This window comes from Choloepus didactylus, chromosome 24 (genome assembly GCF_015220235.1).
Source record: "Choloepus didactylus isolate mChoDid1 chromosome 24, mChoDid1.pri, whole genome shotgun sequence".
NCBI lineage: Eukaryota > Metazoa > Chordata > Mammalia > Pilosa > Megalonychidae > Choloepus > Choloepus didactylus.
The window spans coordinates 10,255,558-10,279,570 of NC_051330.1; the positions used below are offsets into that span (position 1 = coordinate 10,255,558).

The following is a 24,013-nucleotide window of genomic DNA, read 5'->3' on the forward strand; positions in this document are numbered from 1 at the left end:
AAAAGGACAAATATTGTGAGGCCTCACTAATATAAACAAACTATATTGAGCAAATGCCAAGAATTGAATTCAAGAGTATAGGTTATCAGGGGATAGAACGTGGGCAGAGATTGGGCAATCAACCATGCAGGAGTAAAGAATGTTCAGTAAGGCTCATTGTAAAGCTTCCTAGATTGTAATCTCTTACAGCAGTCATATCTATTCCCAAGTTTTAACTGTTATTTAAGAGATGTTTATTTGGTACAAAATTTATTTTCTCTGTAGCACACTATCTAATTTAACCTGTATGTTTAGTTTATTTGAACAACATAATTACATGAACCTAGAATAAGGAATGAGATCTTGTTATTCTGTACAAGTTAATGTAATACCCCAATACATCCCAGAGTATTTTGGGCAGCAAATTAAAAAGTATTTGCAAAGTCCCTTTAAGGGTATGCTGGTTTGTATACATTACGTCCCCCAGAAAAAGCTATATTCTTTAACGCATTCTTGTGGGGGCAGATGTATTAGTGTGGCTTGGGTTGGAACCTATTGGTTCAGTGTCTGTGGAGATGTGACCCACCCAACTGTAGGTGATGACTCTGATTGGATAATTTCCATGGAGGTGTGGCCCTGCCCATTCAGTGTGGGCCTTGTTTAGTTTACTGGAGCACTATATAAGCTCAGACAGAAGGAGCTCAGAGTGCACTGGAGCTGAGACAGACATTTTAAAGACAGCCGTTGGAAGCTGATGCAGACATTTTGGAGAACGCCATTTTGAAACAACCTAGGAGCAAGCAGATGCCAGCCACGTGCCTTCCCAGCTAACAGAGGTTTTCCAGATGCCAATGGCCTTTCTCCAGTGAAGGTACCCTTTGTTGATGGACACTTTATGGCCTTAAGACTGTAGCTGTGTTACCAAATAAACCCCCTTTTTATAAAAGCCAATCCATTTCTGGTGTTTTGTGTTCCAGCAGCATTAGCAAACTAGAGCAAAAGGACTGGGGAAAAATGTGGAAATATTGAAATTCCCCACCTAGGGAATTCCTGATTTTCTCACAGGTGTTGGGGACTCCCAATTTAATAAGTCAAGCCCTTGATCTTGGTGCTTGCCCATATGAAACTCATTCCTGCAAAGGAGAAGCTAAGCCTACTTAGAATTATGCCTAAGAGTCACCCCCAGAGAACCTCTTTTTCTTGCTCAGATGTGACCTCTCTCTCTCTCACTCAGACAATTCTGCAAATAAACTCACTAACCTCCCCACTACGTGGGGCCTGACTCCCAGGAACATAACTCATGGGATTGAGAAAGTCTTCTTGACTAAAAGGGGGAAAAGAAATGAAACAAAATGAAGTTTCAGTGGCTAACAGATTTCAAATAGAGTTGAGAGATCATTCTGGAGGTTTTTCTTATGCATTATTCAGATATTCCTTTTTAGGGTCTAGTGTATTAGAATAGCTAGAAGGAAACACCTGAAACAGTTGAACTGTAATCCAGTAGCCTTGATTCTTGATGATGAGAGTAAAGCCATACTGCTTTTATGGAGTCACCATGTGATTGTGAAAACTTTGTAACTGACACTCCTTTATCCAATGTATCAGCAGATGAGTAATAAAATAAAGACAAATAAATAAATAATAGGGTCTTAAGCAATATGTAATGCTTTGGATATTCTTTTCTATTTTTATATTTTTTTCTTACTTTTCGGAGTAATGAAAATGTTCTAAAATTGATTGTATTTTTGCACTACTGTATGATGATACTATGAGCCATTGATTGTATACTTTGGATGGATTATATGGTGTGTGAATATATCTCGATAAAATTGCATTAAAAAAAAGAAAACCTTGTGACTGGCACTCCCTTTACCCAGTGCATGGGCAGATGAGTGATAAAATAAAGCCAAAAATATATAAAAATAATGGGGGCGGGTAAGGAGTATGGGATGTTTTGGTTCTTTTTTATTTTTATTTTTATTTTTTTCTTTATTTTGGAGGAATGACAATGTTCTAAAATTGATTGTGGTGATAAATGCGTAACTATATGATGATGCTGTGAGCCATTATTGTATACTTTGGATGCATTATATGGTGTGTGACTATATTGCAATAAAATTGCATTTTAAAAATAAAATAAAATAAATTGAAGGACCAGGCTTAATTCTAATTTTCAAAAAGTTGTTCAATGTAAAATCCAATCTTCTAAAATATTTTAATATAGCCACAAAATATTTTGTAAGTAAATTCTATCCCTCATAATGACCCTAATGATCATTTTATAGAGTAGGTATTTGATAATAGGAGACATAGATTGGCTTTTTAACCCCTATTGTTGTGGATATATACTGTGAAGAAATAAAATGCATTTAAAAAAAAAAGACTGCATCATCAAAAGCAAAGACTGAGTTTACCTCAGACTATAGCCCTAGGCAGATTAGTTATCTGTTTAAGATCCGGTACAGCAGTGAGAGAAGGTAGGATATAAAGAGAACAGAAGAGATCTGTAGAGAAAGCTAAATCCAAGGTCAGAGATTTGCAAAACTTATGATCTTACCCTAAAGGGCCAGCTCTTTGGATTGACCTAAGCCAATGTGATCACATGGGGCTCCCAGGTTTTTCCATTTTGTCATGTTTTGTTTTTAGTAGATAATGGTATCCACAAAAGAGTTTGCTGAAAATTAGCTCCTTCCCCACATCATTATAATGAAAGCCAGTCTGGGATCAAAATCTGCCCTACATACAGGGATTTATTAAGCAAACATTTGTTAGCTAGCAGAAACAAAACACACAACTGAGAAGTTAGGATTTAACAAATGATTATGATTACTGAATCATTATATAGATATTTCTTTTTTACTTTCCAGTATATTCAAATAGCCAGAGGGAAATACCTGAAATTGCTGAACTGTAATCGAGTTGCCTTGATCTCCGATAATGACTGCCTAAGTATATAGCCTTTATCTCGTGATCGTAAAAACCTTGTGACTGACCCTCACTTGTACCCCTTATCCTGTTTTTCAACTTTAGAGTTTTATGATCGCTAAAGACAGCCCCTAATGTTTATTAATGAAGGGCCTTAATCAGTCCAGAACTAACCCACTTCAATTCCAAAATTCTCTTGCTAGACAGAGATGGCTCTAACCAAAGCTAACCTACCTGATATGTGCAGTAGCTACTAAGTGTGTAATCAGTCTGCACTTGCTCAATAATTAGATCACCTCTAACCTCATCCTGAGCCATTGTGTTCATTATCCTAAAACCTGCCTATCTTTTGATACTATAAAACTATCAGAGTTACCGAAGTTTGGGGAGACAGATGTTTAGGCCAGTAGGCCATCTGATCTCCCACTCCGTGCCTAGCAATAAACTCTTTCTCTCTTTGAGACCCTGGTGTCTCAGGAATTGGTCATTTGAGCACATCAGGCAGAGAACCCATCACTTTGATCAGTATCAAACATGTAAACTCATCTGTTTCAACTTGCTGAAGCGGCCGAACTACAACATACCAGAAATAGACTGGCTTTTACAATGGGGGTTTAGCAGTTCACAAATTTACAGCTCTTAGGCCATGAAAATGTCCAAATTAAGGCATCGAGCGGTAGATACCTTCTCTGAGGAAGGGCTGATGGCGTCCAGGGCTCCTCTGTCACATGGGAAGGCCCTGCTCTGCTGAACCTTCTTTCCTGGGTTTAGCTTCTGGTTTCAGTGCCATTCTCCAAAATGTCTCCAGGCTTCTGTCTCAACTTCTGTAGTTCCTTGCTTGCTTCTCCTGGGGGCAAGCTCTAGGATTATATATCTTAGCTCCTCTGAAAAATGTCTCTCTCAGCTTCTCTCTTAGCTTCTCTGCTTGTTTCTCCTGGGGCAATTTTGTCCAAGCATATCTGAGCATCTGTGTCTGTCGGCCCTGCGCTCACTCTTTCTCACTGAGATCTCTTAAGAACTCCAGTAAACTAATTAAGACCCACCCACCTTGAATGTTTGGGATCACAGCTCCCTGGAAATAATCGAATCAAAAGGTCCCACCCACAATCGGGTGGCTCACATCGCAATGGAAACAACCTAATCGAAAGATCCCACCCACAATAGGTCTGCCCCCACAAGAGTGGATTAAAAGAACATAGTCTTTTATGGGGTACAAAACAAATTCAGACCAGGACAGCATCTGTTTTCTTGATAAATCCCAGATCTAATTCTTTTTAGGTGCCCTGAACTCCTCTTTCCATGAAGGGTGTATTTGAGGCAAATGTGACAATATCCCAGCAGCCACCAATAATTTCATTAAGGGGGCTAGATAGTGTTTTTCTACTTCTAGTTATTAGCTAGCCTTCCATAAGTTGAAGTTTACTTCATTAACTAAGACTATCCACTTACTCACAAACATAGGCGCTACTGAAAAGGCAGGATAAATGCTTAATTGTTTCCTTTTCTTCCCAATTTTAAAAGTAAGGAATTGGCTCAATAGCTATTCTGGTTGTTACAGTTTATTTTGGATTTTTTATTCTTTCTCTTTTCATGAGTCTAATAATAGACTCATGAATTTTCATAGACTTAATGTTGATGGGTTTCAATGAACTACAAATTTTTTTTTAGTTTTGCAATTTTATTGAGATATATATTCACACACCATATAATCCATCCAAAGTATACAATCAGTGGCTCACAGTATCATCATATAGTTGAGCATTCATTACCACAATCAACTTTAGAACGTTTTCACTACTCCAAAATAAAGAAAAAATAAAAATAAAAACACCCAAAACATCCCAAACCCCTTATCCCCCCCCTATAATTTATATATATTTTTGTCTTTATTTTTATTACACATCTGCCCATACACTAGATAAAGAGAGCAGGAGCCACAAGGTTTTCACGACCACACAGGCACATGATAAATGCTATATAATTATAAATCATCATCAGAAATCAAGTCTACTGGATTCAGTTCAACAGATTCAGTTATTTCCTTCTAGATATTCTAACACACTAGAAACTAAAAAGGAATATCTATATAATGCATAAGAATAACCTCCAGAATGGCCTCTTGACTCTATTTGACATCTCTTAGCCACTGAAACTTGACTTTGTTCCATTTCTCTTCCCCCTTTTGATTCAAGAAGGCTTTCTCAATCCCATGATGCTGGATCCAGGCTCATCCCTGGGAGTCATGCCCCACGTTGCCAGGGAGATTCACACCCCTGGGTACACCCTCCGCATAGTGGGGAGAGCAGTGAGTTTATTTGTAGAGTTGACGGAGAGAAAGAGAGAGAGAAAAAGAGAGAGGCCACATCTGAGCAACCAAAAGAGGTTCTCTGGGGGTGATTCTTAGGCATAATTCTAAGTAGGCTTAACTCCTCCTTTGCAGGAATAAGTTTCATAAGGTCAAGCCCCAAGATCGAGGGCTTGGCTCATCAAACTGGGAGTCCCCACACCTGTGAGAATATCAGTACTTCCCCAGGTAAGAAAGTTCAATATTTCCACATTTTCCCCCAGTCCCTCAAAGGGACTTTGCAAATACTTTTTTATTTTCTGCCCAAAATACTCTGGGATTTATTGTGGTATCACATTAACCTGTACAGAATAACAAGATCTCATTCCCTATTCTGGGTTCCTTGTAATTATGTTGTTTAAATAAACTAAACATACAGGTTAAATTACAAATGTGCTACAGAGAAAATAAAATTGGTACCAAATAAACATCTCTTAAATAACAGTTAAAACTCAGGAGTAGACGTGACTGCTGTAAGAGCTTACAATCTAGGAAGCTTTACAAGGAGCCTTACTGAACATTCTGTACCCCTGCATGGTTGATTGCCCAATCTCTGCCAACGTTCTAGCCCCTGATAACCTATACTCTTGAATTCAATTCTCAGCATTTGCTCACTATAGTTAGTTTATATTAGTGCAGCCTCATGATGTTTGTCCTTTTGTTTCTGGCTTATTTTGCTCAACATACTGTCCTCAATTTTCATTCATCTAATTGTCTGCCTTGCAACTTCATTTCTTCTTGCAGTTGCTCAATATTCCATTGACTGTATACACCACAGTTTGCCCTTCCATTTACCCTTGAATGTACCCTTAGCCACCTCCACTCATTGCAGATCCTGAATACCGCTGCCATAAACCCCAGTGTGCAAATGCCTGTTGGTGTTACAATTATCCTTTATGTCTCAAGTATCAGAAGTTGGCCACCAAGAGCCCCTTCTAGGGTGTCCTTTTGACGCGATTCTGTTAATCTTTGAAAGCTTCCAAGTTTTCTGGTATAAGATGCCTCCTGGCCACTCTTTACCTTCCCTGCTCCAGATACCGAAAAAGGCATTTCTCCAAGGAGTTCTGGAATGGCACTGAAAACCAAGGTCTGGGGGTTGGCATGCTCATGCTGCTAAAAGAACTTGATTCTTGGCCACTCCACTTGCAGCACTGAAGGAGATTTTTTTTTAAATAATGAATTCATATCGACATTTCTGCTTCAATTCTAATATAGTATTTGTACTTAATTTATTTGATTTTGTGATTGAATCTCTTCTAGCTTGTACTAAATATCACTATTTCTAATGACACAAGCATTTCATTATTTGCTTTACCCAACAATGTAAGGAAGAATTGTTTCACAATAACAATACCATCATTACTACAAACAAAGAAACCACTAAATAAAGGCCCTGAGTTTTCCTTACACTTTTCTTGTCATTAAAAAATATCCCCAAAGTACATGAATTCCAAGTAATAGTTCTAAGTTCACCTGAGATAATCTTTTACTCTGTTACATAAGCACTTACACAATGTAGAGTTTTAGCATAATTATTTATGTTTGTTTATGTAAAGGCTTTTGCATTCTTGCAGCTGATAGTTCTTAGGAACTGGTGATTTACGCCTAGTAGTCTTTCTTTGGTAGACATACTTAGCTACAAGAGATTGGAGGTCTACCTCCCAATGTACTTCTGTAGAAGGGGCACTTGCCAAATCTGGGTTCGTTGCTCAGAGTGGACAGAAAAGATCACACCGAACCAGGCCGAGGAGGAAAACGGGGTTTATTTACTTAGGCGGGAGGACAGGGGAAGATTTCCTGAATCAGCCTCTCCGAAGTGATTCTTCAGTTGGCTGTTATACCCATCAGAGACAAAGAGAGACAATCATCTTAGCTAACAGGTAACAAAGGTTTGGAGAATTTCGGGAGTTTATCCTACTACCTTCAGGATTTACCCCCTGTGACACCTGGGAAGGTACCTCCCAGTCTAGGGAGATAGATGAAAGACTTATTCATATCTGGGAGTTTGGGGCAATAGATTAAAGCTTATTCAGGTTTGGGTGCAAATTTTATATTTACATATTGCTCCTTCGTTAGACTAAGAGCTCTCATTATAGCCTGCTTCCAGCTTTGAAGGTTACCTTTTGAGGCTACTTTACAATTTGCAGCTTGCTTACGGTTTTTTTTTTTAATTCAGCCTTGAGATATATCCACATACCATACAGTCATCTGTTGGGTACAATCAGCTGTTCACAGTACCATCATATAGTTGTGTATTCATCACCCCTATCTATTTTTGAACATTTTTCTTATACTAGAAAGAATCAGAATAAGAATAAAAAATAAAAATCAAAAGAACACCCAAATCATTCCCCCCATCCCACCCTATTTTTCATTTAGTTTCTGTCCCCATTTTTCTACTCATCCATCCATACACTGGATAAAGGGAGTGTGATCCACAGGGTTTTCACAATCACACTGTCCCCCCTTGTAAGCTACATTGTTATACAATCATCTTCAAGAGTCAAGGCTACTGGGTTGGAGTTTGGTAGTTTCAGGTATTTACTTCTACCTATTCCAATACATTAAAACCTAAAAAGTGTTATCTATACAGTGTGTAAGAATGTCCACCAGAGTGACCTCTCGACTCCATTTGAAATCTCTCAGCCACTGAAGCTTTATTTAATTTCATTTCGCATTTCCCTTTTGGTCAAAAAGATGTTCTCAATCCCACAATGCCAGGTCCAGATTCATCCCTGGGAGTCATATCCTGCATTGCCAGGGAGATTTACACCCCTGGGAGTCAGGTCCCACATAGCGGGGAGGGCAGTGAGTTCACCTGCCGAGGTGGCTTAGTTAGAGAGAGAGAGGCCACATCTGAGCAACAAAGAGGCACTCGGGGAGACTCTTAGGCACAATTATATGCAGGTTCAGCCTCTCCTTTGCAGTAACATTGCTTACAGTTTTAAGATTATATTTAAAAAGCTGCTGTTACACTTTGAGATGATAGGACCATCTGAGCAACTCAGTCTTCAATTCTTTAATTCTCCCTCATCTGGTCTGTTTACAGCTATGAATCCTGGCTAAACAAATCAGTTCTGCCTTTTACTATTTAATATCTAGTACTTTTAGAATCTACATATTATAACTTTTTTAATCTTGTCCTAATGTGAAAGTTTTAATTATCTTGTGCCATTTTTGGGTTATACTTTTTCTCTTTAAAAAAAATTCATATACAACTTTTCTGAATGCCCTGCTGTGTATTTTTACACTAAAGTTCACGTTGTATGAAATAATTCTTTCAGTTAACATTATCTTGAAGTTGTAGCAGATTTTCACTTTATATTTTGAAATATTTTCAAATTTACAGGATTGTTGCAAAAGTAATACAAACCCCAGACAGAGAACTCCCAATACCACTAGCCTCCCATTCCAATACCCAAACCCTCCAACTCTTAATGTTCTGCCACATTTGCTGTACCTTTCTATCAATCCATCTATCTTTCTATTTATTTATCTTTTCTCTAAATCTTTGGGAGTTGGTTGCATACATCCTGCTCCTTGAAGGCTTAATACTTCCATATACATGTCCCAAGAACAAGAATATTCACTTATATAACCACTTTAGGCACAGTTATCAAGTTCATGAACTTTAACAGTGACATAAATCTTACAATCTATATCCCATTTTCACAGGTCCCGATAATCTCCTTTTGGGCCTTTTCTCCTCCATTATTAGATCCAGTGCAGGAGCATGTATTGTATTTAGTTGTTATTATCTTTAAAATCTCCCTCTCTCTTTTTTTAAATTGTGGAAACAAATATACAACACAAACTTTCCCATCTCAACCAGTCCAAGCACACCATTCGGTGGGATTAATCACATTCACGATGTTGTGCTACCCTTACCACCATCCATTTCCGGAACTTTCCCATCACCCCAAATAGAAACCCTACACCCCTCATGTATTAACTCCCCATTCTTCCTCCTCCCCTGCCCCTGATCATCTGTACTCTACTTTCTATCGCTATGAATTTGCATATTCTAGCCATTTCACATAAATGAAATTGTACAATATCTGTCCCTTTGTGTCTGGCTGATTTCACTCAACATGATGTCTCCAAGGTTCATCCATGTAGTAGCATGTATCAGAACTTCATTTCTTTTTAGGGCTGAATAATATTCTATGGTGTATATATACCATATGTTGTTTATCCATTCATCTGCTGATGGACCTTTGGGTGACTTTCACCTTTGGGCAAGACTGGTGTACAAGTATCAGTTTGAGTCCCTCTTTTCAATTCTTTTGGGTATATACCTTGAAGCGGGCTTGCTGGGTCATGTGGCAATTCTATATTTAACCTTCTGAGGAACCACCAAACTGTTTACCACAACTGCACCATTTTATGTTCCCACTGACAATATACTAAGTTTCCCACTTCTATGCATCCTCACCAACACTTGTTACTTTCCATTTTTAAAAAATAATAGCAGTTCTGGTAAGTTGGAGGTGTTATCACACCATAGTTTTGATTTGCATCTCCCTAATGGCTAATGATGGTTAGCATCTTTTCATGTGTTTATTGGCCATATGCACATCTTCTTTTGGAGAAATGTCTATTCAACTCCTTTGCCCATTTTTGTAGCGAAACCTGTAGGATCCCTTCTGGTTTCCTTCTGTGCTATTTGTCCAATATTTTCTTTGTGGTTACCATGGGGCTTAAATTTAACATCCCAAACTTGCAACAATCTCGTTCGCTTTGGTACCAATTTAACTTCAATAGCATAATCACGCTATGTTCCTGTACACCTCCTCACACCCACTTTTATGTAGTTCTTGTTGCAAATTACAAGTCCAAAAGCATTACACATTTGCATTTTAGACCCTGTAGGAAGCAAAAAGTGAGGCTACCAACCAAAAATACAATAGTACTGGCCTTTATATTTAGCCATGTGGTTACCCCCACTGGAGATCTATTTCTTCGTTCAACTTTGTCTACTGCCTAGTGTCCCTTCCTTTCAACTTGCAGAACTCCCTTTAGTGTTTCTTGTAGGGCCAGTCTAGCAGGAACAAACTCTCTCAGCTTCTGTTTTGGTAGTTTGCCCATCAGCTCAGTTCAGTTCCCAGCATGTTTTGGGGTGTCAGTCCTGGAAGCAGAGTCTCACATGCTTTCTTGTGTTGCACAATGATTCTATGGGCAACTTCACATCCTTTAATAAATCCTTTTTTGCTTAAAATGGTCAGAGAAGATTCTGTTGTCTGCATCTAAGGACTTTACCCTCCACCAGGCAAAGAATGTGACTTCTTAGCTCTCAACTCTGCAGTTCCTACTGAGAAAGCAGCAGAAGACATGTGCATTGGGAAATAACACAGTGTAATACCTTCTTAGCTATTGCAAAACTGGATCTTGCCTCTGAAGACACAAAGATGCTTATCAGTGCCCCAGGTTCTGCAAGTACTCATAAAAAGTAAAATGTACCAGATACAAAGGTATAGAGCAGAAAGTCTTTTTAAAATTTGTAATAATAAACATGTCATCTCAGGTTGACAGGATAAGTGCATTCTTGCATTCTCTACCTGGGAAGCTAAATTAGGGCAGAAACATAGATTGGAGGGGAGGAAGGAATGGACCCCCGGGCGCAGAAGCCTTTGTTGTGACTGTCTGGTGTTTCAGTGTGTCTGTCTGCTGCTGTCATTCGCCCTGTCTGGTGTTTCAGTGTGTCTGTCTGCTGCTGTCATTCCCCCGTGGGGTTTGAGCCTGGGTAGGAATAAAGAGACTTGAAGACATTGTGTTGAGTGGAATAAGCCAGACACAAAAGGACAAATACTCTCACTTCTATGCAATAAGCAGAATATCATATTCATAAAGTCAGAAACTAAAATGCAGGTTGCCAGGGGCCGGGTGGGGGATGGGTGGGGGGCATTAATGTTTAATTAAAGGGAGTTTCATTTTTAGGGTGATGGAAAAGTTTTGACAATGGATGGCGGGGATGGAGGCACAACTTTGTGAAAGTAATTAACACCACTGAACTATAGATTCAAATAGGGAGAAAAAGGGGAAATTTTAGGTTTATGTTACCACAAACACACATACACACTGTTCTAGTTTGCTAATGCTGCAGAATGCAAAACACCAGAGATGGATCGGCTTTTATAAAAAGGGGGGTTATTTGGCTACACAGTTACAGTCTTAAGGCCATAAAGTGTCCAAGGTAACACATCAGTAATCGGGTACCTTCACTGGAGGATGGCCAATGGCGTCCGGAAAACCTGTTAGCTGGGAAGGCACGTGGCTGGTGTCTGCTCCAAAGTTCTGGTTTCAAAATGGCTTTCTCCCAGGACGTTCCTCTCTAGCAAGCTTGCTCCTCTTCAAAGTGTCACTCACAGCTGCACTGAGTCCCTTCCCTTTGAGTCAACTCATTTATATGGCTCCACTGATCAAGGCCCACCCTGAATGGGTGGGGCCATGCCTCCATGGAAATATCTCATCAGAGTCATCACCCACAGCTGGGTGGGGCACATTCCAAGCAAATCTAATCAGCACCAAAACGTCTGCCCCACAAGACTACATCAAAGATAATGGCGTTTGGGGGGCACAGTACATTCAAACCGGCACACACACAAACCCTTAGAACTACATAACACAAAGAAGTCAACCCTACTGTAAGCCGTGGGCTAAAGCTAATAGCATAATTATAATAATACTGTTTCATGAATTCTAACAAAGTTACCACACTAATGCAAAACGTTAATAATTGGGAAAACTGGGAGTATATGGGGACTCTATTTTCTGCATGATGTTTCCATTAATCTACAACTGCTCTAATAAAAAAAAAAAAATAGAGACAGAGGCACAGAAAGGTTAATTTGAAATTACATGGTAAGGTAGGTTCAAAATTGAATCCAGCTTTTTTAGACCAGAACTCACTCACTTGATCACCAAGCCACGCTACAAATGAGTTTCCAGGAAACCCCTGTCAAATTTCCTCAGTGACATGTTCACCTAAGACAAGTTCTGGTTTAAGTGCCAATGCTCACCTTAGCTAAGATGTTTGTCTTCCTTTACTTTAAGGATGAAAGATATCCCTTATGGATAGTACAGGCATTTTTCATCCCACTGGAGTTTTCCTAACAAGAACTCAGATGAAACATAATCAGTTAGGAAACAAAATTTCCATCATACAGAAGCAACACAACCAGAGTAAGAACAAGTCCTTCTACCAAGTCCGGGCACAGAGCTGCCCCCGAGGGACTGGCCACTCCAATGACTCCAGTTCTTTCTCCTGGTTACATCTGGTGCATGTAGATTATTGGGCTATAGGCAGAACTTCAAGGTCAAAGCCATAAGGAATAAAATGATAGAAGCTCCGAATATGAGTAAAGAAAAAAAAAAATCATAAAGCACATAGGTTTTAACAACCAATTATATATTTAGGGTTTGCAATAAAACATGCTTCTACCAATGAAATCTATGTCCTCTGCAGGAATAATTTTGCTTTGCTTTCCCCATTTGCAAGTTGAGGTTTCTTGGGGTCATTATAGTCATCCAGTTGTGGTAGAAAAGACCTTACTCCATGCCCTTCAGGAGCAAGTAGTGCTTCCGTGAGATCCAGGGAACTAGCAAACATCTGCGCCTGCCTCGGCAATCCTGGCAGAGCTGGGTATTTTATTGTCATTTGCCCTTTCTGGGGATTTGAGGACTGTTTTTTGGCAAAATATCGCCACCTTGTGGCTCAGTATTCAAAATCTGAGGCTATGAATAGTACACTGATTCATGTTTACCTAATATCACCTAATAACACTTTCCAAAACACATGCAGTCTTCTTAGCAGAATATCCCTCTCATCTACTAACATATACTTGAAAATCTATGGCAAAAATCTCACAGATTTCTCAGCTTGAGTATCTGGGGTAGCGAGGCAGGGGCAGGCAGCTGGGAAAAGTGCTCTCCATTGTAGAACTTTCATTCATTGTTTATAACCAATCCTGCAACGAGGGTAAATAGCCCATGCCCCTGGTGCAAAAATCTACCCCTTAACCACCTGCCTACCTCCATTGTCAAATGTCTACTTGGAAAAGTAGGTGCTGAATGAAGGGGACTCACGTCACAAAAGGATGCTTAAGAATCTACCCTGAACCATCCCCCCAAGCCAATCACGTCCGCAAGTCTGTCACAAAGTGTCGTTTGCTTGGCTCCCAGACAGCTGTCAGAGTGCAGGAGAGTCACTTAAGGTCTCTGGACCCTTGGTTTGTAACATAATTCCAAATGAGCTTTTGGAACTATAGCTCTTTTCCTGTTCATCCATGCAAAAAAAAAAAAAAAAAAAATCTGTTTACAGAGCATCTACTATGTAGCCTGACTGTGCCAGATTCTGGAAATACATGAAGAGAAGAAAACAAAATAAGGATGTGGGACCTGAGTTCAAGGAGCTTATGGAGAGATGCTTATACTTTTTGTCCAGGAAAATCGAACAGTTTTCAATGGCAGTGACACCGTGACATTCACTATCAAGCAAAAATTACCAGTCCAAACCTTGATATTAGGAAAACCACATGAAAGGGTGAAGAAATCAGATTGTGGACAGTTAAAATACTTTTAAGGATTTGGAAAAATGACTCATATATAATGCTGTGCACTATCCTAAGATAAAAACGGAGAGCCCTCATTGATATTTAGTAAACGCAATCAAGTTTCTTCCCATCGCAGAGGCTCTATAGCGATTAGTTATAGGCAAGTTGGAAAACTGTGGTGCAGTTGGAGGAATCTGGCTTTTATAATAATTGTCACAAATCACCCCATTTATATTAAAACAAATATAAAGCTCATATCTGCACCTTGAACAGACAGTTTGCTGTTTAACTTTTTAGGAACTTTTATTAACATCAATTTTATTTAGCATTTGTGAGGCCATAAACCAGAGAAGCCATAAATTCCTAGATAAGGCAAAAAAAGAAAAACAAACAAACAAAAAAAAAAAACAAGCTTCCTTGTAGATGCATCTTAGAGGAACGTGCACATTCCTAAGCACGATAGCTATGTGTACTAAACTACTCCTGCTACCCATCAGTAACTTCAAAGAAACATGTTTATGATCTTGTAAATCCCAAATTGGCTCTGTGCCTTCTTTGTTCTTACCCTATATAACCCCCCGTTACTCTCTGGGAGGTATGGAACACTGCTCTAAATGTCCTGCCACACAGGAACAGCCTCCCAGTTTACAAGTTCCCTACTAAACTGTTAACTATTTTGCTTCATTTTTCGGTCTTAGGTGCTGTTCTGATTTGCTAATGCTGCCAGATTGCAAAACACCAGAAATGGATCAGCTTTTATAAAGGGGGTTTATTTGGCTACAAAGTTACAGTCTTAAGGCCATAAAGCGTCCAAAGTAATGCATCAGCAATCGGGTACCTTCACTGGAGGATGGCCAATAGTGTCCGGAAAACCTCTGTTAGTTGGCAAGGCGTGTGGCCGGCGTCTGCTCCAGAGTTCTGCCTTCAAAATGGCTTTCTCCCAGGATGTTCCTCTCTAGGCTGCAGTTCCTCAAAAATGTCACTCTTAATTGCTCTTGAGGCATTTTTCCTCTCTTAGCTTCTCCAGAGCAAAAGTCTGCTTTCAAAGGCTATCTCCAAAATGTCTCTGTAAGCTGCAGCTCCTCTCTCAGCTCCTGTGTCTTCTTCAAAGTGTCCCTCTTGGCTGCAGCTCCTCTTTAAAATGTCACTCTCAGTTGCTCTCTGGTCCTTCTGTCTGCAAATTCCTTTATAGCACTCCAGTGATCCAATTAACACCCACCCAGATTGGGCAGGGTAACACCTCCATGGAAATTATCCAATCAAATGTTTCACTCACAGTTGATTGAATCACATCTCCATGGAAACACTCAATCAAAGAATTCCAGTCTAATCAACACCAATAATGTCTGCCCACACAAGACTGCATCAAAGAACATGGCGTTTTGGGGGACATAATACATCCAAACCGGCACAGGTGCCCAGCAAACTTGGGCGGAACCTGTTCTGTAGGTTCATGGCCAGTTAACTCGACTGGGATTTTTATACAGCATATAAAAAGTCCCTGATGAAAGTTCTGTAAATTGCTTTCACTGTTCTAGTGAAGGGGAAAACAAAGACAGACTTGATAATTGTGATAGATGTCCAATACATTTTGCAACATTCAAATGTAAATTGTTCCGGAGTAGAAGTAGCCTGCAATTTACTCAGCAGATATCAGAGAGTACTGAGAGAGAGTGCTGCGTGTAAAGTCAGACCCCAGTTCATCAATCTTGGGTATTCATATAATTTGCAGTAGAACAAAATTTCTTTCCTTTTTTTCTTTAATTGTTGAATGTCTAAATAGATTGCTTATTCATTTCCTTCTCCAGTTAGTATAATCCCCAAAGCATGCAATCACAAAATAAGAAAAAATGCATGGGCCATGTTATTTCTAATCAGACATATGAAGTAGAGACACAAAGAAGTTTAAAAACCTGCCTTCAATTTTTCTATTTGCATTTTCACCACATTAAGCACCAAATCTTCAGGACCACGCTCTTGGTTACCTTCAGTATTAGATTATCAGATACTGCAGTATTAGATTATCAGATATTGTTATACATTAACAAGCACATTCAGTTTGGAAAAGACAGCCTTTAATTAAATACTCTTACATAAAGAAATTAGGTTCTAGGTTTCTGGGCAGTAAGCTGCCACTGTGGTCATATCTGTTACTGTGATTTTATTGTTGTTGCTTTTTAATTTGGTTTGCTTTGCTTTGTGTGTGTGTGTGTATGTGTGTGTGTGTGTGTGTGCGCGCGCGCTTGCTGGAATTTGGGGACCCTTGAGAGACTTGACATCAGATTTCTCCAAGGGAGCAGACACTACTTGGCTATAGCTACTGAACCAAGAACCCAAACTCCAGTCAAGGGTGTGAATGTCAAACTCTGGATAAGATCGAGAAGGTTGATTTGGGCATGGAGAGTGGTGGTCTAGGAATTCGGGGTTCTGTCGTCATCAAATCAGAGGAGGAGTGCTGTTTTTGTTTTTCTTTTTTTTTTTCAGAAATGTCATTTTTCTGTGGCATGTCAACTGGTGCACATCATGTAACTATCTGGTAAGTAACCTAGAATGGGGGGGGCAAGTTCTAGGTATATGCTGACTTGGGGTAAACTTCTTTGCTGTAATACAGTCACACACTGCAGGAGCTTCTAAGCAACAAATGCACGTGACCTCTGCAGGGGCCTGGAGGCTGGGGAGGGGAAGCGTGGGGCTAGACTTGGCGACAAGCACGAGGCATCTTTCAGGCTTAGCTGATGTCCAGCCCAGGTCCCCAGACCACACAGGGGTTGAGGCCCCAGCTCCAGCTTGTTACGGTAAAGCTCATTTGCCTGAAAAGACAAAAGCAGAACGCCAGTTTTTAGAATCAGTGTTCCAATGATCAAAGCTGTGGATTTGGGCAGGAAAAAGTGAAGTAAATACTTTTTTTTCCTAATGGAGAACAACCAAACAAAACCCTGCTCAAGTTCACAGAGAAAATAAGTGGCCAGGCTGGGATATGATTGGTTTCTCCATACAGATGGTAACGACATTCACCATTTATTGAGCAAGCACTTCCTATGTAGCAGGCACTGTTTTAAGATCTTATTTAATCCTTACAACAACCCAATGAGGTAGGTACTATTATTATTCTCAATTTACAGATAAGAGAAAGGAGATAGAGAACTATGCAAATTAACTTGGACATGCAGATACCAGAAAGATGAATACCTGTAGAAACTTTGGTGCAGAACCAATACTTCTCACACTTTGATGTGCATTTTATCCACCCCAAGCTCTCCTGAACATGCAGATTCTGATTCCGTTGGCCTGAGGAGGGGACCGAGGTTTTAAATATCTAGCAAGTTTCCAAGAGATGGTGACACTCCTGACCCACACACAGCCCTTTAAATGGCAATGGTCTAAACTTTGAATTTAGAATATGCTACATGCTGCCTCTTTTTTGCTCACTGTTGATTAAATCTCTTTCCAAAATTAATCTGTAAAATCTTCAAGGGCAGAGAAGCTTTGTCTTCTCTGAATAAAGTGCTGACTATGCAATAAAGCCTGTTAATTCGCTGATCATTTAAACGTGAGATTACGTTATTTTTAATTAGATCATAATTTAGTTGCACTGATACAACTCTCTATAGATCACATCCTGCATCCTGGCAATTACCACAGTTACCCCTGGCAACATTTTAAATTCATTTGTTTAATATTGTGGTCACATTTCCATCAACTACTTAACAATAGCGATATAAGAAAATGGAGTTGGGGAAATAAATGATCAACATGGTGAGTTTTTTTTGTGTGTGTTTTTTTTGCCTTTAAGCAAGCCACATCCAAAACTTACTTATAAGTGGTTCAATAATTCAAAACATCAATTGATGAAAGGGTTCTTTGTTTTCATGGACTTTGAGCAAGTGGGTTAGTTCCAGTGAAGCCCTAAAATGGACATTACTGGAGAGAAATGTGGCTGTATTTTATGGCTACAGGTCTCTTGACACTATCTCTTTGGAGATAGGATTTGGGGAAGGCATTTTCCCTCACCATGGGTTTGGAGATATAGAATTTCTCTCCTGGAAAATATAAGCCCCAACAGATAACCATTAAAAAAAGAGTCACCTTTGTGCCTTTCTTTGGAATAATGCACAGCAGCAAAATTTAAGAGGAGGATATTTTCTGTAAGAGCAGATGCCTTGGAGAATAGTCTTTAACCCACACAGAATTCAGTGGTTTATACAATTCAGCAAATGAGAACCAAATGGAGCGTCAAGACAAATTGCTCCTCCTTGCTTATTTAATCCCCAGAGGACAAAGATTCTGGAGCTTTTCTTCAATAATAAAGCGATGATCCAAGTGATGGTAGAATAAATGCCTGGTTTATTTCAGCCATTTGAGTACTTGATTGTACTTGCCAGATCTCACTGCTCCCCTGAAAATTTAATTTTAAATCCACATTTCATGCTCAGTTATCTAGACAAATGGGAGCAGCCAGCAGGAGAGCAGGACTTACATCCTCTGGCTTCTTGCTCTCATTTTCCTTTGCTCATTGCTCTTCTTTTTTGTAAGGGGTTTCAGTCACTACCACAGTGTGGTGGTTTGAAGCTGTATGTACCCCAGAAAGGCATGTTTTAAATCTAATCCATTCCTGTGGGTGTGGACCCATTGCAAGGACCTTTTGACAAGGCTACTTCAGTCACGGTATGACCCACCTCATTCAGGTTTTGTCTTATCCTCCTACTGGGGTCCTTTATAAACAGAATGAATAGAGAGAGAGAGAAAGACAAGGAAGCAAGAAGCCAAAAACAAGGAAATCTGGAAGAGAAGGGAGAGACCAGCAGATGCCACCATGTGCCTTGCCATGTGGCAGAGGAGCCAAGGATCACCAGCAGTCAGTCTTTGGGGAAAAAGCATTGGCTTGATGGTGACTTGGCTTGGACATTTTTTTCTCAGCCTCAAAACTGTAAGCTAATAAATTCCCATTGTTAAGCCACCCCATTTAAAGTATGTGCTTTCAGCAGCCCAGGAAACTAAAGCACATGGCTTCACTCAGATGCCTCCCTAATTTGTATCTCCCATCCATCTGCACGTGGATGTCTCACAAGAATTGTAAGCTCTGGACACCAAACTTTACACTCCACCCTCTTGCCCACCCCTACGTAAGATCTCAAGTTACCTTCTTCTACGCTCAAGATTCTCAGAGGTACCAGTTACACACTCTTACTGATATGTATATGTCGTTTCATAGCAGTGATCACAAACATAATGAATTCATTAAATTACTTTTTTTAAATGCAGAACATGGCTTTATTATAGCAATATAGAAAACAAATATAACTATAAAGGTCCATAACCACATTATACATTATGACCAGTGATGTTGTTCAGCTCAATAAAATTTGAGGGAGTAGTTTATATAATTCTTGAAATTCACTGACATGCTTCACAAAGACATGGGTTTGAAACACATGCACATATTTTGTTAAGAGTATATAAATTTTCATTCTCTTGACCTTGTTCATAGTCTTGGCATTTTCATACATCCTCGGCAAGTTTACCAAGCTCAAGGCCTTTTGTTACTAAATGAACTGGCAGTTATTTTTGCCAGGGGCAACATCCTTAAAAGATTATTAAAGACTATTTATTTTTAGTAAATAATAACTAATACATAACCGACAAATTTTTTGACCTAGTTCCTTTTTCCTCATAGCAAAGTTCCCCTGGCATCCAATCCCACCCCTAAAGACTGACAACAGCCTTAAACTGACTCCTTTAAAAGCACTTTTGATGGCTATTTCCATTTTGATACTCAGATGAGAATTGTAGCCTTCAATCTGAAAGTCTTCAGCTTTGAAGTCATCAATTGTTTATACTTTTTAAAGGATTTTGAGCCTAGAGAAAGGTCTTGGTTCTCTCTGAAGCTGAATTTTCAGTGGCTCGATGTGATTCAGGTAAATATGGGCATTTCCACAGTGTGTGCAGAGTCCCATGGCTTCAGGCCCATGACCTTGAGGATCAGGTAGGTGAGCAGGGCATAGCTGGCCATGTTGAAAGGTGTGCCAAGGCCTGTGTCTCCTGACTGCTGCCACAGCTCACCATTCCCATGCAGAACTGGCTAAGGGCATGGCATGGCGGGGGCACCATCAGCAGAAGGTCTTTTGGATTCCCAGCACACATGATGATTCTTCTGTTCTTGAGGTTGGTTTCAATTGGGTCAATCACCATTTTTTTAAAAAAATTCAGTTTTATTGCGATATATTCACAAACCATACAATCATTCACAGTGTACAATCAATTGTTCACAATACCATCGTATAATTCAATCACCTTTTGCAGTTGGTCTACTCTTTGGCCTGAATAATCTGAATCCATATCCTTGTATTCTGGCCCGAGATGCCTCCACTGAAAGCCATAAACTGGGCCCAAGTCGTCTTCTCTGGCAGAGAAACCCAGGCCTCCCGAAAGTCCACCAGATCCACTGGCATCCCAGATTTTTACTCCCTTGGAAGACAGTTCTTTAACATTTGTGGATCCCTTGCTCAACCACAGCAACTCCTCCAAAAACATTCTTCCAGAATACACTCTTAGTGGTCAGGGGAGGACATTCATCCTTCAGGTTGTAGATGCCTGCAAAAAACTGACCTGGTGCTGGTCCTCCTTCCTGCAGGATGTGCTCCACCTGCCACAGATTCTGCTGCTCCGAGGTGGGTGGGCTGCTTGGGGCTGGGATGGGCTCAGGAGCAAGGGTGGCCCATGGTGAGACACCAGCAGGAAGGGCCAGTATAACATAACATTACTTTTTGGGGTGATGGGGTACCGAATTACTTTATTTGAAGGAATGGTGAAATGAAAGAACTTGGTGGATGTTTTGATTCAACTTATAGACAAGATAAAGGTCAACCCAACATGCATGCATGGCCATGGTAACCCAGGAGGTCCCCTCAGGGCTCTGCTGATGCTAGGCTAAGGCTGAGCTCTCCTCATGCCTGTCTCCCAGGGTGCATCTATCAAAGACACACTCTGCCAAGCCAGGCTCTGCAAGTTGGTTATGTGGTCACTCAATTCTTTGACAGATCTCACCTGCACCTTCAAGTCATGCATCACAATGGAGTCACACCATGGGGGTCATTTCAGTCAGTGGCCAGTTTCTGCCGTTCCAACAGTGGCTGGTTCCCCCTTTTCTACCAAGTGTCATGTACACTCTGTTGCATTCCGCCCTGTGCTGGTTTGTATATATTATGTCCCCAGAAAAAGCCATGTTCTTTGATGCAATCTTGTGGGAGCAGATGCATTAGTGTTGATTAAGTTGGAACCTTTAGGTTAGGTTGTTTCCATGGAGATGTGACCCAACTGTAGGTGATAACTCTGATGAGATAATTTCCATGGAGGTGTGGCCCCGCCCATTCAGCGTGGGCCTTGATTAGTTTACTAGAGCACTATATAAGCTCAGACAGAAGAAGCTTGCTGCTGCAGCTGAGACAGACATTTTAAAGACAGCCATTGAAAGCAGAGATTTGCTGATGCTTTGGAGGTACTAGCCCAGCGTTTGCACCGAGAAGCTGACACAGAGACATTTTGGAGAATGCCATTTTGAATACTGGAACAATATAGAGATATTTCTTTTTACTTTCTATTATTAGAATGCCTGGAAGGAAATGCCTGAAATTGCTGAACTGTAATCCAGTGGCCTTGATCTTGGTTAATGATCGTTTAACTGTATAGCCTGTATCTTGTGAATTTGTGATTCAAAACCTTTGTCACTTACACACCCTCTTTCCATTTTTTTTCAACTTTAGAGTCTTATAATCATAAAGGTGACCCCCTAATGTTAATGAAGGAACGAGTCAGCTCAGAACTAACCATTGATTTGTTCTTGCAATGGTTAGCTTAGTTCTAGCATAGCTCCACTCCTTCACGTTGTAAATAGTTTCTGCTTATACTTGTTATTGAGATGGTAACAACTCCATCTCCCTTGTTTACATCCATAAAAATCTTGAACTCTTTAGATTCAGGGAGACAGATTTTTAGGCTGATAGGCCATCTCATCTCCTGCTTTGTGCCTAGCAATATACTCTTTCTCTCTTTGAAACCTCGGTGTCTCAGAAAATTGGTCATTTGAACACATTGAGCCGAGAACCCATCACTTTTGTCTGGTATCATGTATGTGTGTGCATGTATGCTCACGTGCAATATGTTGGGGAAAGAAGGGAAGTGGTAATACGTGAGGCTGGAAAGATGAGCTAAATGCAGGTTATGAATGATTTTCTATGTTATGCTAAGTTTTGGACCTTTATTCAGAGGACAATGGGGAGTCATTGAAGGCTTTTAAGCCAAAAAGTGAGATGAACAGATTTGCATCTTAAAATTACCTACCTAGCCATGGGGTAGAGCATGATTTGGACTTGGGTGACGTCCGGGAGCAGACTGGAAGTATTAGCTAGAGTTCCTATTTGCATTTTGTGTCTTGCATTTACTGTAATTGTTAGATTTATCAAAACATTATTTAATTCATTTGCCCACAAGTCTGCCCTTCTACAGGGCAGGGGTTGTCTCTTAACCATCTCAATAGCTCTATTGAATTGAACAGAGGTTGGTGAAGGGGACACCTATCTGTTTTTTTTTTGTTTTTTTTTTGGCTTGCTAACATCTCCGCCTGTGTGACTTTTATCTTAATGCCTGTCAACGGAATTGATTTTGTTTCTATGGATATCAGTAGCAGAAACACTGTAGCAGACATAACAGAAAAGAACTGAACTAGCTTTGGAAAAATAGGAAGTACTAATTAGTACTAGTACCATGTTTTCCCCAAGGTCTGTAATATCTCTTTTCATTTCAGTCATATATCTTCTAAGGGATTTTCCTTAATTCCTTCTTTCTCAACCACACCTTAACAACACGCCCTTGTTCTCTCTCCCTGGTGTCTGCCCCTGTTCTTAGTTCTTTGTTATATCTGGACTGTCAGGACACTATGGTGACAGACCTGGTTAACCATGAGCTCACTTTCACAAGTCTTTCTAGGGCCTGGAGTCATTAAGGAAGAAAATCTGTTGTGTTGCTTTTCTTTGCGATGTGTCCAGAGAACTGACTAAGACAAGCTTACAGGGGATAGTAAAAAAAAACAAAAAACAAAAAAACAGTGATTAAATATTATCAGGTGTACCCCAAACTCATGGGTTCTGCCTCATTTCTGATGTATTTCTGACCACTCAGGGGCTAAATTTCAAGTGTAATTTCCTACCTGTGGTGGTTTGGAGGCTTTATGGATCCCAGAAGATCATGTTCTTAAAGCTAATTCATTCCTGTGGGTTTGTTACTGGACCAAGACAGTGGATTCTTTTGCCCGATACACTCAAATGACCAATGTCTGAGACACTGAGATTTCAAAGACAGGAAGAGTTTTATTGCTAGGTGTGAACTGCAGTAATTCTGATAGTTTTATAGTATCAAAAGATGGGCAGGTTTTAGGATAATGAGTACAGTGGCCCCAGATGATGTAATTAGAGGTGATCTAATTGCTGAGCATGCACAGATTGATTACATGCTTAGTCACGAATGTAAGAAAATGGCGGCCTTAATATGATGATGGGTGTGGTTTTAGTATTATAATGAGGTAATTATAGGTTGTATAATTTATTATTATCTGTATAATTTAATTGTAGGTTAAAGTCTAAACTACTGCACGTATCAGGCAGGGCCATTTTGGTTGGATCCAGCTTTGGTTATCAGATAACTTTGGACTTGGGTTGGGTTACTTCTGGGCTGACCCAAGGCCTTTCATTAACAAACATTAAGGGCTGTTTTTAGTGATCATAAGACTTTGAAGTCAAAACACTGGATAAATGGGTACAAGTGAGGGTTAGTCACAAGGTTTTTACAACCACAAGGGCACAAAATAAAGGCCATACAATCATTATCAGAGGTCAAGGCAGCTGGATTACACTTCAGGTTTCAGCTATTTCCCTCTGTCTGCTCTAACACACCAGAAAGTCAAAAGGAATATCTATATAATGATTCAGTAATCATCATCAGTCCGTAAATCCTAACTTCTCAGTTACAGGTGGGACCTTTTGATTAGGTTATTTCAGTCGAGGTGTGCCCCAGGTGGGTGTTAGTCCTACACTGGAGTCCTTGATAAGAGGATGAAATTCAGAGATAGAGACAGAGAGAAAGTCAACAGAAGCAAGAAGCTGAAGGAAATGAAACATGGAAGAGAAGGGAGAGACCAGCAGACGCCACGGTGTGCCGTGCC

At 40.0% G+C, this 24,013-nt stretch overlaps 1 pseudogene; it reads right to left on the reverse strand.

The window, feature by feature from the left end:
- Nucleotides 1-16,430: 16,430 nt before the first annotated feature.
- LOC119519912 lies at nt 16,431-20,865 on the reverse strand (annotated as a pseudogene).
- Between the last annotated feature and the right edge of the window lie 3,148 nt (nt 20,866-24,013).